Source organism: Drosophila subpulchrella, chromosome X, assembly GCF_014743375.2.
Source record: "Drosophila subpulchrella strain 33 F10 #4 breed RU33 chromosome X, RU_Dsub_v1.1 Primary Assembly, whole genome shotgun sequence".
Lineage (NCBI taxonomy): Eukaryota > Metazoa > Arthropoda > Insecta > Diptera > Drosophilidae > Drosophila > Drosophila subpulchrella.
Window position 1 is genome coordinate 26049387 of NC_050613.1, and position 15143 is coordinate 26064529.

Consider the following 15143-nt stretch of genomic DNA (forward strand, 5'->3'; position numbering starts at 1 on the left):
ATGAGCTTAAAAACTAAATTTTTTTTTGGTTGTAGAAGTGTATGTATATATATATTTTTTAAGACCTATTTTTAGTAAGAAAAATAATTTTATGTATGTTAACTTAATTTATATTTCTTATACATCGATTTCATAACAATATTTTCTTATAACTAAACCGACCAGCAGAAAAAAAGGAAACATTTTGATGACTTTGCATTTTTTGCATTTTCTAATTCGACTTTTTTTTATCCGCTACCCAAATGATGGGCCCAGAAAAATGTGTAAAATGTTGCAATATTTTTATGAGCAGCCATCAAACCCTTTGAAATCACACTGTCAGCGGAATAGTGAATGAAAGTGATGGGAGTGAGCTTATGATGCAACGAAATTCCAGGGGTATAGTTGGCTGGCAAGTTTCGACTTCCTCGAGGCCCTATTATCATATCTCGTTCTGTTTTCAAAACCCGAATCGAACCGGAACAGTCGGCAGATGAGCAGATGAGCTGGGGCAAACCACTTTACCGACTGGTTATGCAAATGGCACCCCCAACACGGTTTGGCCGACCCTTAACCCCTTAAATAACACACCCCCATACCCCAAAGCAGGCAACCCCCTTTGGGGCTATCGCTGCTGTCCACACAAGACTAATTAAATTATGGAAATTAAATTGAATCGAGCATATTTGTTGTTTGCAGTTCATAAATTGCGCTGCTAAAATGTCCGGAGCAGCTAATGTTTCGCCCCTTCGGCCGTGACGCCATGTAAATCATTTCACAATAAAACGCACAGCTCAGCAGCAACAGCAACAGCAGCAGCAACTGCACAGCAGCAACATGCACGGCAGCAACACACTTAATTATGACATCATTAATTTTTAATAATGACAATTTTGCGACAATAAATCACTTAACTAACACAAATGCGAGCGACCAGCAGTATGCATGAAATTAGTAAACTTTAAACAATGCCGGTCATGGGGGCGTTAAGGGGGGCATCAGTGGGTTAAAGTGAGCTGTGGGCTGGATAAGCAAATAAACAGATTGACTGTCCCCATTGCCTTGTCCTGGCATTGAGTGATGGCAGCCAGCAGGAGGAGGATGTTGCTGCGGGGCAGTTGCAACTGCATCGGCACCGGCAACTGCAACAGCAACAGCAACTGCAATTGCAATTGCCAACGCGAGTGCCGTACCGTGCATGGGATGAATTTAATTAATCTCGCTACCGTCAGTTGCACACAATTGCAATTAACTTGCAACACTCGCATAATTACAGGCGACCTCATGTTTTGCTACTTATCAGCATCAACATTGACCCAACGACAGCAACATCCAGCGGCAGTCGCTGCGAATTCCTATGGCAGCCATTGATACCCTGCACGCTAAGTTGAGGGAGTTGCAGTCCTTAGAAAGGCTGCATTTTAGAGGGATTATATTTCAACACAGAAGTTAACTTCATATGTATATTTCTCATTTTTTGATGCACTCTAAATATTTTTAATTTTTATATTTTTTTAAAGTGTTGTTATTATTTTTAAAAAATCCTCAGGATACTCAGAGGTATATTTCGGAATTTAAAAGTTTTTTCCAACTTTTCCTAGAAGTATGCAATGGTTTTTTTTATGGATCCTAAACTTATACTTTATGGTATTTTAAGTATATTAGGATTTACAGAACCTTAATGACCATTTATTTTGGTTTTCAATTTTTTTATGTAATCAAAATATTCTAAGATTTGTAATTTTTTAAAACTTAATAATCATAAATCATAGAAATTTCGAAAAAAACTTAAATTCATGGTTTTTTAAGGTTTTGCCAGAAGTACTCTTGTAACTTTCTTACTTTTGAGTGATTAAGAAGGCAGTTCTTAATATACCAAAGAAAAAAAACGAAATAAAGGATGTTATAAAGGATTATTTTTAGATTTTCCTTCAGTCATATATACCTTTTCTGCATTTTCAAAGGGTATAACGAGCGACAAGCTTGCCCTGACACATGGTCGACTCTCTATCTCCCCTCTCTGTCTGCCTGTCTATCTGTCTCTTCATCATGTGTGTAAGTGTGTGTGTGTGTGTGGGTGGGTGGCTGACTGTGTGTGTGTGTGTGTGTGTGTGTGGGCAGTGGTTGGCTCATTGGTCATTTGGTTGCAGCTCGGTTGGTGTTAGCGGTTGCTCGTCATCGTCATCATCAAGCTGCTGGTTGTTGTTGCTGCCCGCTGGCGACTGATTGCAAATGTTGTTGCAGTTGTTTTTGCTGCTGCTGTTTGTTAATGCCTGTAGAGCACAAAGCTGCTGCCTTGTGGTCAAGTGAGGCACCTGCCGCAGTTGCCACCCCCCCCCCCCCAAATGCCGCCCATCTGCCACCCACCACCCCGCCAATGTCACTGCAAATTAACATTTTGTAACGCGTTTCGGTTGCTGCCGTGTTTTCATTTCACACTTTGGGTGTGTGTCCATTTGTGTGTGTGACATGCATTTGACACAGGAACTGGACAAGGCAATTGCCCAGGTGCCACCGCCCACCGCCCACTTTCACCCACCACCCACTCTTGCGGCAAATTTGTTGTATTTGCGCCTGATTGCCAAATCAAATATTTGGCCCACACTGCCAAAAATGTCTATCAAGAATTGAGATAATATTATTAAAACTTGAAAAGCTTTGAAAAATGCATTTTACTTTTTGTGTAAAATATAACAAATGTTTTATATATTCCTTAAAAACCTAATTATTATTATTATTAATTATTTTAATTGCTCTTTAATCTATTTTAATTTATTTTATATATTTTTTAATAGCCTAACTTGCATTATATAATTTTTTAAGCCTGCAACAGATAAAAAATAAATGTTCTTTACAAATACTAGTATAAAAATGTTCTTTACCTTGATTTATTTTGGCACACTTAATGTCCCCCAACACAATTCACTACACATTGTTTCCTGTGTACTTTGGGCCAAGGGTCAGGTCAGCCGACGGAAAAGTGTTCGAAGAGCTTGGCTTCCATTTCACACGTAAATAAATAATAGACCTTCGAAAGGAGCGAGGGGCGCCCATTTTTGGATTTCAATTTGGCAAAAATTGTTTAATTCGCACAAACAAATTTGGCCCGAGCTGTGCTCACAACTCGCTGATTGTTGGGTAAATTCAGTTGATTTCTTGTTTGCTCATAGACCCCGAAATAAACCAGAAGCCCTCTTACACACACACACAAAAACACTCCCACAAACGAGCCGGAAAAGAGTAAATTTTTGGGTCAAGCACCCGGTAACCAATGATAACCTATCGAACTAGACGAATATCCTAGTGTAACTGGATCTGTAAGGTTTATATTACTGGTAAAACATAAAGATACAAAACGAGTTCACTTAGCGGCTTAGACAGTTGTACGGCATAATGTAAATTTTTTTGGAGCAGCAGAAACTCCACCGAATAATCCTATATATAGTACCATATAGCGTAATTAAACCAATACGAATATATATATTCATCACATAGTGAAAACCAACTAAATGCTTTGTATGTTTAACGAATTAAGTAGCGAAACCAAGGCGAACACCAAGTGTGTAGTGTAAAAAAAGGACAGCAAATTATTATAGCTAAAAAGGATATATATATAGATATATATATATTACGTAACTTCCCGAAATCAGCTTGCCCCATTGTTGTGTGTTAAAATCCCTCGAATATAGTGCTATATACTGACATGTGTAAAAAGATTTGCAGGCCACAAATTATATATAATTATATACATACATCCGTAAAGCTATATATATATAATATGTGTATATGAGGACAACAAATATACGAGTATATATATAGAACGCACCGTTTTCTGTCTCTGTTTTCTGGGGGCTAATCCCCGACCCGGGTGGAAATTACCTGTAACAGCGCAACAATTACTTATTTCCGAAAGCCTTCGCCTCTCGCTTTCGCCGCTTTCACCGCTTTCATCGCTTTCACCGCTATAAGGACAAAAGCCCAAGGAGTCGCAGGATAATGGGGATGCGGGGGCGTGGCCCATGTTGTCCCGTAAAAAAAACTAATTTCCGCCACGCCCACCGAACAACAATAAAGCTGCGCCGTTGTCGTCCTCATAAGAGGTACAAATTAAAAATGATATTGGCGAAAGGAAAGGACACTTACAGATACTCTGGAAAAATCTTAAAAAAAAGGCATTTTAACGATGAAGTACAGCTATGAGGTAAGTAAGATTTCTTAATTGAAGACAGTTGAGACATTTAATTTTTAAGTTCTTTGTTCCAAAAAATTTCAAGTTTAATTATTATTAATATTAAACACAAAATAATATATTTAATAATCATATTAGAATTGAAAATTCCAGCTGTCATATGGAGAAAGTTATTTTAGTTCAAAAACAATTTAATCTATTGAAAAATGTAAGAAGATACGATCTCTAAACAAGATTGTTTTTGATAATCAGTTCCTATTTAAAGTTTAAAAACATTTAAGTTATCTTTAAAATTTTAAAACTGAGTATCTCCAAGCCAAACTGTATTTAATAATCAGTTGAAACTACAAAACCCCCAGAATCGTATTGCGTAGTCCATAGCCCACAATGATATCCCCAAAAGTATGCAACTGGGCCAGGAAAATCCCAGGACTTCCAGGACTCCCAGGACTGTAATCAAAAACGATGGGCAGGCCAAACAACATTTTATTTAATAGTTTGCTTTGGACAAAGGGCGAGCGGCAGGAAAATAAATAAATATAATAATAATAAGATGATAAAATGGATTTTCGTGTTGGCCGAGTTTATGCGTTATGCTGCTGCCGGACGATAAAAATCTCTTTCATTTCCCATTTGAATTTGCTGGCATATGTTTTTTTTTGCTCTTTGGTGGGGGGACCCATCTTATCAAGGCATAAAAAACGGAAGAGCGACGAGGACGAAATAAATGCCGGATATCCTGGCTCTGTAGCGCAGCTTCCTCTGTTTTTTTTTTTTGGCCCCAGGATGCGACAGCAACAGCCGTGTTAATGGGCGGCGGCAAATTTGTTAAACAAACGCCCCCAAAGTCCTCGAGATCCTAAGTCTAGGCTTTAAGAGATTTGCAGGATTTTTTCCGGGGTTCAATGGCCATTTCGGCGGCCTATCGATTATTTCCCCCGCTCTTCGATTTCTTCCTCTAATTTGCGGCTGCCGTTTTCAATTTCACGGGCAAACACAAAAGCCAAAAAAAGCAGGGGGACTTGTAAACAAAACCATAGGAGTACACTGCTCCTCGCTTGATGATGACGTTCCCAGACATTTCACTTTTCCTCGCCTGCAATCGGATTACACATGCAAAACAAAAAAAAAAAGGGGGGACCAAAGGAAAAGCTACACCCCCATTTTCCCCATCCCACCTCCGGAAAAACAAACACAAGCGAATGCCGTCCAGCTGCATTTTCAATTTCGATACTAAAAAGCGCCACAGAATCAAATCGAAACCTGGCGGCCAGCGGAATATTTTCGGGGCAGCCAAACTAGTGGATGCGCTTGGATCGGATTACCTATGTGCCGGTTAAAAACCCCCAGTCCTTGGGAAAAGGAGAAACAGGTACCCTTATAGATTTTTTATAGTATAAAAGTATAACAACTTTGAATCTTTTGTTATAGTTGGGTGAAATTGAGCGGATATTTTAGTGAGGAAATTAAATACCTATATGGTATAAGGTATGGTATAAATTCCCCAGAAATTTCTGCATTAAAGTAAACCTTGCCAAATAATTGATAATTGATTGACTGGATAAACTTGGCTGAATTTCAATATACTTTCTTGAATAACTCGAATATTTCTATCTAAGAAGATTGAATTTAAGGAAAGATACATTTTAAAATTTATCTAAGATATCTGCATAAATGTTTAACCAATTAACTTTAAGTAGGCGTACAGAAATAAAATAGTAAGGCAAGTATGCAATATTTTAAAATTTGAAAATATCATGGAGAACATTAAAATGCAATAGATTTTTTTTACCTATTTATCTTTTCTCCAAATATTTCTTAAATATTATTCAAGCATCTTAGTATTTCAGATAGTGCCTTTTAGATTGTATCAGCTTTTCCTTACAAATATTTACTAAATACTATTCAAGCATCTTGGTATCCTGTGAAACACAAGCCAAAGGTCTCCACCTTTTCCAAATATTTGAAAATGACTTTCCACCGCAACTGGCAATTAAAAAATAAATTGAAGAACACAAACGAGAAAGTGGCCCTGAGCAACCGAATATAAATGGAAAATGGCTAATAAGTTGACCGCATGTGTGTTCAATTTGCAATGGGCAATTATCAATAACAAGTTTTCGTAGGCCTGATTTTTGGTTTCTCCTGGGTGATTAGTTTGTGGCTCAGCAATTTTCCCCTGGACAGCACTTTCGATTACTGGCGCACTTCCTCCCGGGACCGCAAAGCAAATGGACTCCAGTTGTCGGGTTCGCAGGGCTGTCAAACGCGTGGCCGGCAAATTGGAAATATGAAAACGGCAAACAGGGGGGGGGAGGTGAATTCCGTGGGCGGTGGCAAATCAACAAACCGATCGAACTCAGGTGCTGGAGCCCAGAATCAGAATCCGAATCAGAATCAAAATCCGGAGCCCAATTCCAATCCCAGCCTGGAAGCTCCTGCCTCGGAAGCCGGATGTTAACGGCCAGCAGCTGCAGCTGCAGCAGGAAGTGGCTAGAAAATCAGGGTAACTGAGGGGCTGAGAGGGCCCAGAGCCGACCAAACAAAAGAGGAAATTAAAATATGCAGACCGAAAACCGCGCGTTTTGAATTTTCGCGCGTTTTTTGGGGCCACGCGCGATTTTGCATAAATTCAGTGGAGGGCCGCCCACTTTCTGACGGCACCAGCGGACCGAGAGGGCCATGTATCATCAAAATATGCAAATCTCGGACAGTCGGACTCGGATTTTGGGACTCGGATTCGCATTCCCCCACGCCCACGCCCACGCCCCCCAATCGGTTACGGGTTATGGAGTACGGACTGCCGGCTATAGGTTACGCGTTACGGGTCAGGGGTCAGGGGTCACTGTTTGCTGTTTGCCGCTGCCCCCGGGGAACTACCAGCAGTAAATAATGCCGTCGGTTCTGGTGCAGGCTGCCGGGTTCAGGGTGCACGGTGTCCAAAAGTCATTGCCTGGGGCTGCTGGAATTTATACTTATGCATGTTACTCCGAAACTGAACCAAACCAAACTGAACCTAACCATCCCATCGGTCACGTTCCCTACTAATCAGTGGCGTTGTGTCGGTCGCTAAAAGGGGGACAGGTGCCTTGCCCCCAGCCCCTGCTGCTTCTGGACATCCGCTTAGCGTATTGGCACAAGTGCAGATATTCCCAGTACGCCAAACTGCGAAGGGATCGCCAAATTAACCACTTAAACGTTTGCCTAAAAGGGACCTTTTTTGGGAACATTTTCTTTTTAATTCTTATAAAAAAATACAAATTTTAAATACAAAAATACGAAAAACGTGTTTTAAAAATACATTAATCATTACTTTCAAATAATGTAAAGGCTTTTATGCATTTATTTACTTACAGAAATAATATATATATGACTAGTTGAGTAACCTACCACATTTTTTTAATATTCAATTTACTGCCCTTAAATTTCCGCCATTAAACATAGTGCTCCCTCTCTATATAAGTAATTCCCCCGCCAAACTCTCAATATTTCCAACTTTTGAGGCATTGGTATTAAATTTAACCACAAATACAATTTCCTCACAGCCCGGCCACCTGCACACCCTAGCAAATATATATAGATGCATATATATATATGGATTCCAGATTCCGCCACGATTTATGCACATGTTCGGTGTTCGATGTTCCGATGCTCGGGGTGCAGCACGGGGTCGTTTCGATACAGTGGGCCAGCCAAGGGTTAAGGCGATTCGACCAGGGGCATGTGGCAAAGCGATTTATGCGCTGCCAGATAGAAATCGATTGAACTATGTGGGTGGGTGGGGTGTGGAGTGGTGAGTGTTTAGATTGAATGTAAACTGCACTTATGACAATGAACAAGTGACCCGGTGGCCCCCTTAGCCCCCTTAGCCCCCCTTGGCCCTACCCCACCCCCCCTGACACGCCCACCTGCAACGCTGAGGGGCAAAAGTCGAGCAGGGAAAGGTTCAGGTTCAGATCCTGCGTACCATGGCACAGTGGTCACTCGCAGGCGGAACAGGTGTTCTATAGAAATAAATGGGTCATGTAAGTGGACTGCCATTAAGGGGTCATTCAAAGAATAGCATAAGGCTTTTCTGAATATATTTATTCCGATTTATATTTAAGTATGGTTAACTGTTCTTGCTTAGATCAGAAAATATTGAATAAGTCAATATCAGTGATGTTATAAAATAACCATTTCATTTTAGCCATTATAAGATTTCGGAGATCTAAACTAGGAGACGATCTATTAAATATCTACACTGATAAAAAACATAGAGAACTCATTAATTTCTTATTCAAAACTGCAGTTTTTTATGTAAGAATATTTACTTTAAATATAAATATTTTGTATTAAAGTATATAATAATATATACTTGATAAGGATAGGTGATTTTTTTTGGGTGTATATTTAGGTTACTAAAAAGCGAAACTGACTTTTAAAAACAATTTTCAGTATTAAGCTTATCAATCCCGCTTATAAAATCCCTCCCAAAATAAACGCAATCGAATTTAGAAGTCTGAAAGCCAATTTGAACTGACCTGGAGACACTGTTTCACTTTTGGGGCCACTCCAGCAGTTTACAGGTGAGGGGCCACGCCCCCTTTGGCAGCACCGCCCCCTAACTACCCCCCTCCCCTCCCTCGATTCCATCGGAAAGCAGTCCATGGCTGCAGCAATTTCTATTTCTTTTTATGATTTATGGCGCTGAAATATTAGTTTTGCTTATTTCATATAGAAGAGGGGCCAGTCTAGGGTGGTGCCACGCCCCCCGCCCCCGCCTGCGACTTTAGCCCCCCCTTAACCCCACTGCGTCCCCGGGGGCTCAGGTGGCAAGTGAAGAAGCAGCAGCCACGTCTGAGTTGCATAGCTCATTTTGCGTGTGGCAGGTGAGCGTTTATAATAATCGGGGGAGGCTTGGAAAATTGAGGGGGGGGGAAGGGGTTTGGAAAATACTGCCACATGCTGCCTGCCACCTGGAGAAGTCAGCTCGGCTTGCGGTGCCCCGCTCTCTTCTATAAAATTGTTTCGATCGAGCTGCGTTGCCATCTTGCAATTGATGCAAAAATCCTTTGTATCTGTGTGTGCGGTCACCCCTGCATCGGTGTGTGTATCGGTGTTTGTATCTGTGTGCGCTTGTGCTGAATGTGTTAATAAATTGCCACTTGCAGCTATTTTGCAGCCATGGCAAATTGGCTTTTATGCAATTGGCAATCGCTTCGATGCCACAAAGTATGCAAAGGCCAAAGTCACTTGTCTCCCTCGATTCTCAGCCCGTTCCACTCAATTTTGGTTCAAGTGTTTGCCATAAAATTTGATTATGACCTTTGCTATCCTAAGTCCTGAATCCTGAATCGTGCTCCGCCACCCCTGAAACCCCTGACACACAGGAAACGGAGTGAAGAGGGCATAAACTGGCTAAGTCGCTGCACCGATAGAGATGACAACGTGAAGATAGGACGAATAAATACAAACTAAATTGTCAATTAATTATCTTATAGATAGACAGATAGATAGTTATAGACAGATAGATAGATAGATAGATAGATAGATAGATAGATAGATAATAGATATATAGATACACATATTCATAAATTCGTAGATACGTAGAAACATAGATACATAGATACAAAGATACATAGATACAAAGATACATAGATACAAATATACATAGATACATAGATACATAGATACATAGATACATAGATACATCTTTGTATCTTTGTATCTTTGTATCTTTGTATCTTTGTATCTTTGTATCTTTGTATCTTTGTATCTTTGTATCTTTGTATCTTTGTATCTTTGTATCTTTGTACCTTTGTATCTTTGTATCTTTGTATCTTTGTATCTTTGTATCTTTGTATCTTTGTATCTTTGTATCTTTGTATCTTTGTATCTTTGTATCTTTGTATCTTTGTATCTTTGTATCTTTGTATCTTTGTATCTTTGTATCTTTGTATCTTTGTATCTTTGTATCTTTGTATCTTTGTATCTTTGTATCTTTGTATCTTTGTATCTTTGTATCTTTGTATCTATGTATCTATGTATCTATGTATCTATGTATCTATGTATCTATGTATCTATGTATCTATGTATCTATGTATCTATGTATCTATGTATCTATGTATCTATGTATCTATGTATCTATGTATCTATGTATCTATGTATCTATGTATCTATGTATCTATGTATCTATGTATCTATGTATCTATGTATCTATGTATCTATGTATCTATGTATCTATGTATCTATGTATCTATGTATCTATGTATCTATGTATCTATGTATCTATGTATCTATGTATCTATGTATCTATGTATCTTTGTGTCTATGTATCTATGTATCTATTGATAGAAAAATTTATAGAAAAATAAGTAGAAAGATTATCTTATAGATTGTCACATTTTAAATTTAACCTTTTTAGGATAGTTTCCTCATACCCCAAAAAATGTTGATGAGTTTGGCATGCTTGAAACTTTTTTAAAATATTTACATATATTCATTAAATCAATTGATTATGTGAAAATATTTCACTAGTCACATTTTATTTTTCAAATCTATGGATATATTTTAAGTGTTAAGCATGCCGAAAGCATTTTAAGAACTGATTAAAGTATATTTTTATTCAAATAATTTTTTGAAATAAGATTGAAAGTGACCGTATCTTGACATAGATGATTTGTTTAAGATTAATGTTATTTATTTATTTAATACTTCAAGTTTTTATATGTTTTATTTACAATATTTTTCGTGAGTTTCAGGCCACACAACTGTCATTCCAATTGGTTTCCCTGTTTGCCCCCGAGTTGCATGTCAATTGTCGCTTTGACTTTCCTTTCCGCTTTTCCTGTGGGGAGGCTCATTAAAAACGGCGAAAGTTTAAGGCCTACTAAACACTTTTTCCCCCCCGCAAGTGAAAAGCACGCAAACAGTCGTCGGGGGAGTGGGGGGTATTTTCTTTCACTTTCCTCGCTTTTTCCAAGTGTAGGGGAGTGTAGGGTGTTGTGCGTTCGCCGGCGCAGTTAACATATTCATTTTGTCACACCTCGAAATATGAGCTAAGACAAAGGGAAAGCGGGAAAAGCTGCGTGTCAATAGGTTGATGTGTTTATTTGCCAGGCCAAGCAGCGATAATCGATGCGTGTGACAAACGAGGGCCTGGCACCCAAAAAATTGCATTTTTTTGAAGGGGGGGGGGGCTATCCCTATAGATCTTTACCCTGGAGAAAAGCCTGTCCCTTGAAGAAAAGCCCCAAAAGCCCTTGGGGGGCTAAAATCGAAGTTTGCGTTGAAAATGAAATTTAATTTTATGACTCATTATTTTACACACGCACACCTTGCACAAAGGGGGTTTCGGGGGCCAGAGACACCCACTCACACGCGCGCAGGGCACATAAATATCGTTTGCTTGGAGGGGAGGCCGTTAAATGAGCTCCGTGAGACATTTTGCGTTCCGCCTCGATTGTCAACAACCCGGCCAAAAAAAGAGCCCCCCTTCTAAGAACCCCTCTTAGTCCCCGCCCCTTGTTTCTTTTGGCCCCTTGTTTATTTGGCTTATTTATTTCGTCTTGACTGCCGCCGTTTTATGCACACTTTCACTTTTACTTTCCCCAACAATTGCCTTTGTGTCTCCATGCGTGTGTGTGTGTGTTGGCGACACTTGTGTGCGTCATGCAGGACCTGCTTACCAAGATGGCAGGGGGGTACTTACCCCCTGGAATCAGGAATCAGGAATCTGATTCTGAATCAGAATCAGCGGGGAGTCGTGTCTATTTAAATCGAAGCGAAATCAATTTCGGTATTCGCGTTTTATGCACAAGGCAAACATAAAATGCGCGCATGAGGAGAGCTTAACCTGTCCCCCCTGAACCCACCGCCCCTGGGGTACCACCCCCTCCCCCCCCCCCTCGAAATCCACCCACTTAAAAGGCAAGTGGTGCGGGAACAGCGGGCTGAAGAGGTTTCAGTAGCTGATGCATTCACATTTGAGCACATTGTTGACAATTGAAATGTTCTGTGTGTGCGCTCGTGTTTGAACTGCTTAGCGCCGGCCAGGGGCGTCGTTTTCAGGGGGATTCTATTTTCCCTCTATCCCTTTTAATGCTAAATTTCGAAACATATTTTTTCCATAAGAAGTAACTATAAATAATGATATCGGAGGCTGTTTAAGAGAGAATTTAACTTTGGGAAACATAGAAAGTGATCTTTATTTTAAGATCAAAGTGATAAGGTTACATAATCCCTATAAAAATTCAGAAATGTAAGCTAAGTTTTCCTCCGACAGGTGTGCAAGTGAATGACCTTCTGCCTCTGACCCCACGGCACCCCCAAAAACCCCTTCCCAAAAACAGCCCCCTTAACTTTCTTTATGTGTGTGCTTGCCTGTGCAAAAATAATCGCATTTCCGATTCGCGATTTGTGATTAGCGTGCGATAAACATTAGCCTGCTTCCTTTGTGCGTTTTCTTTATGTTGCCACCGATTTCGCCCTAAACGGATATATCCCAGACTCCCCAAAGTACCCAGTACTCAGCACCCTTGGCCCCCCTTCGCCCCTGTTCAGTGGGGCATAAATATTACACGCTGATTTCAACCGAATTGGAAACTTTTATTTATTTACTTTTCGCATTCTTATTTTCTTCTATTTATTTGGTCGCACTCTGTGCGTTTTGTTCGATTTTTGTTTATGCGGTGATAAAAGTGTTGCACCCTTTTTTTTGGGTCCCTTCGCAACGCAACGATGACGACTTGAATTTTCAATTAAAAAAACTTTGCATGGGGAGTTGCAGGGGGACATTTCTGAATGGTTATTCATAAGCACGCTGCCCGGCCATGAATCAATGCTGAAAGTCCAAAGTCCAGAAGGGGTTTTCTGGGGGTGTCTGGCCAAGTGACAGTCATTGTAGCTGAAATTATTCCACTGAAATGTTATCAGTATTCTCTTGAACCCCGCAAGGGTTAGGGCTTCGGGGTGAGAGCGTGAGTGCTGGCAGTCTTTTCCAGAAGTTTCTACTGTGGGAAAATGCTTTTCGAAAATATATTTCATCAGGTTTTGACACCGCTTTATCAATTAATATATCAATATTTTAATCAAGAGTTTAAGATAATAAGTTGCTAGATTTTATGTGTTATCGTTATGTTCTAATATGATTTTTAGACTCATTTGATTGATCAAGAAATATGTTCATAAAATCATAAGCCTAATCTAATTTGATTGCTCTTTAAATTTCAAAAATAGATATAAATAGTATCCCTTTTTATCATTTTTCCAACTTTTAAAAAGGTAGAAAATGGAATAAAATAGTCTCCAGTATGAATTTTATTATAAAACTAATCTAGATATTTTAAAATTAATTTAATATAATAATTTCTATTAATTTCCCACCTTTTCACCCTGTTAAAGTGTGATTTTCGTGACTCACGATACCATCGCTTGGCTCCTCGAATAGTTTCATGTTGCTGACGGAGGCGGCAACATTATCGCCAGCAACATTATTCATTATCGTTTACCAGCTGCCCCGCCCCTGCCCCCGCCCCTTCCTCCTGCTTTTGGCCATTTCAAGTCGGTGACATTGCAACAGATACTTCTGCTCTGCCTCAAGTTTGGCTTCCTGCCTCCTGAAACCACCACCCTGCCGACCTGCCACGCCCACCCGCATCTCACGTAGTGCCCAATGAAGCCGACCCGCCCACTTTTAAGTCACAACTCTGGACAAAGTTTTGCGTGCGATGAGAAAAAAAATAATAAAAGAGCGAGGACTACAAAACAGTTCACAGGAAAGAAAAGCCATGGCACAGACGCATCTCGGTGGGCAGGAAAACTTCCGTTTCGAGTTGTGGCCTGGAAATTGGCAACTGCAATCAAGTGGAAGGATCCCATGGAACACGGCCGTGGGTTCCGAAAGCCGGCCAATAAATATGAAATTAATCCGGCTGAATATTAGCAGGAAATAGCATTCAAAAATGGATAATCCTTAGGTCGTTTTAAAAGGAAATTATACAAAAAACTGAAGTATAAATAAATAAAGTATTGCAAGAGTATTTTAGTCTGCACAAATATATATTTTTGAAAAAATAAATATTATAATATACAAAAATGAAAATAATATAAATACAAATATATAAATAATTATATTATATTTTATATTTTTTTTTTAAGCAATGTTTTTGACTTCTGAGTGGTATCAAGAAAGCGAATCCTTGCGCATCCTTTGAAATTATTGTTGCTGTTGACCATGCAGCTGCAACATTTCAAATTTCGCATCCTGCGTGCGGACATATCGCCCCGGTTTCCCCCCTTCCCAACCCCATTTTCCCCCCTTCACCAGACAGATTTTCATAGCTGGCACAGTTTGAGCCTTGAATATTTTGCATTTATGCAAAAGGCAGCACTCAAAAAGAAGATTCTAATAGAGCACAGCTTGTTGAAGAAGAAGACGCAGGCGAAGGCGCCATCTGCCACGCCCACTGGGCAAAAAGTTGCAACTTTTGTGCTGCATGCGGTTTTTGTTGTGACAGTTTCGTAGATTTCACTGCGGGCATTTTGGCAAAAAGTTCCGAGAGTTGGATGTGAAAAATATATATATAAATAAATGTTGGGTGAGTTTATTTTGGCTCTCAAATCGCTGGACACATGAATATTCGTTGGCAACCAAAAGCGAAAGTCTTTATGAGTAATACCTTCCCCTTTGCGAAGGAAAACCGCAGCAAAAATAATTACCCATTTTGATACGCACCTGAATAGCTAATATATGGTTATTGTAATGATTCGCTTCTGGGTTTTGCATCCGATCCGGGTTTTCTCCAGAAATCTTCTGGGCTAAGGTGTTGACTGGGGAAAACCGGAATAAGAGATTCACAGTTGGTTATCACTAAGTCATGAATGGTTAATATAATTTATGTGCACAGCAAACTTATCAAACCTGCTTAATAAGCCTCTTTCTCTATTCAAGGAAATAATAAATCAATACATCTTTCAACCTCTGAATAAAAGG